This window comes from Peromyscus leucopus, chromosome 1 (genome assembly GCF_004664715.2).
Source record: "Peromyscus leucopus breed LL Stock chromosome 1, UCI_PerLeu_2.1, whole genome shotgun sequence".
Taxonomy (NCBI): domain Eukaryota; kingdom Metazoa; phylum Chordata; class Mammalia; order Rodentia; family Cricetidae; genus Peromyscus; species Peromyscus leucopus.
The window spans coordinates 94,116,165-94,118,022 of record NC_051063.1 but is presented as its reverse complement, the minus strand read 5'-3'; positions in this window follow the sequence as shown (position 1 = coordinate 94,118,022).

The window sequence follows — 1,858 nt, the reverse complement described above, 5'->3', positions numbered from 1 at the left end:
GTCTCTTAGCTTGAAGTAATGCCTAGTGTTTTTCTGGATGTTGAAAGCATCTTGGCATTGAAACACTATAACATAAGACCCTGAGTCGGACACTTGGATCATGGGTCCACAGGAACAGCAAGTCCTAGTCTGTCCTGGTCTGCTTCCTGTATGACAGTCCAAGAACACCTCGGAGAAGCAAAGGGTTTCTCTGGCTTACACTTCACATCGCAGTCCACCTTTGAAGGAAGTCTGAGAGGAACCTAGAGGCAGGGACTCAAGCAGAGACCATGTGGGGATGCTACAAATCAGCTTGCTTTTGGACTCACATTCATCTACTTTTCTTATACCTCCCAGGATCACCTGCCCAAGCATGGCACCTCCCACAGTGGGCTGGGCCCTTCCACGTCAGTCATTAATCAAGACAATGCCCCTACAACTTGCCTACAGGCCAGTCTGATGGAGGCATTTCCTCAGCTGGGGCTCTCTCCTCCAAGGTGACTCTAGGTCATGTCAAGTTGACATAAACTAAGCAGCACAGTCCCTTACAGGTGCATGGTCCTTGGCAGTACCATGGCTCTGCATGTGAGCTGCCATCCTACAGCACAGAGATGACCTACCTGTGTTTGGAATTTAGACGTGGGGTAGAAGGGGTGTTGATGCTAATGGGCTGAAAATGATTTAAACCACAGAGGCTATGAGAGGGACTATGCTATTATGCAAGCCACCATGCAAACAATGAGAAATGGAGAAATGGAGTTCACTGAGCATAGAACTGGACCTAGCATCAGCTACTGATGGAGGTCCAAAGGCGCCAGAGAACACAGACCAGAGAGAGTTGGAGTTCAGTTGGTGGAGTGCTTGTCTAGCATGCAAGAAGCCCTGCATTCAGTCCCCAACACAGAAGAACACAGGTGTAGTGGCACATGCCTGTACTGCCAGCACTCACAGGTAGAGGCCAGTCTGGCCCAGAGACACTGTGTCACCCGTGTTACTATAGAGACGTCAGAAGAGTGGGGAGTCCAAGACCTTAGGACGAGACTGGCATTATTTCTCCAGGAGCCTAAAGACTCACCACTATTCTTAGAGAATTGGTAGGATCAAATCCACAGCTTAGTAATAATATCCATAGTTCAGTATCCCTTCATTTGTTCATCCATTCAAGAGATGTCATTCCAGGCCTCCTCCATTCATGGCATCCGGCAAAGGGGCCCAGCTGCAGCAATGGAAGGACTCTGTCTTCTACATTCCCCCATTCACATTTTCATCCACTTCCTTCTTAAAGTCTTCCTCTGCTGCTGCAAAGCTGGAAGCCTTCTCCAAGGAGTTGGAAGACCCCCATCTCCATCTTTACCCCTGAAAATCCAAACACCTGCTTTAAAAAACCAAATCCAACAAACAACAGCAAAAGGTTAGGCTTGATGGTGCATACCTTTAACCCCAGCACTCAGGAGGCAGGGCGGGTGAATGTCTGAGTTCAAAGCCAGCCTGGTCACCATAGTAAGTTCCAGGCTAGCCCTAGAGCTACCTAGTGAGACCCTGACTCAAAAGAAAACAAGATAAACCACTGGCAGCTGCCCAGCTCCAGCTTCAGTGGTCAAGGATGCTCTGGGTACACTTTGACGTACTCCCTCATAATCAGGTCTCAGTTAAAACTGAATCCTGATTACACTGAAATTCAGCTTGGGCATCAGATGAATTAATTGGGCTTTCTTACAGAGTATGGTAAGGGGCTACTGGCAGGAAGGTGGGGAACCCCAGAGCAGCTGCATTGGCAAGTCTTAATTGCACATGGATGATGGCATCTCCAAAGCTGCATAGATGAAGACCTCTCCTTAAGTAATTTCCCCCAGCCTATGGATGCTCTAGCCGCTCCTGG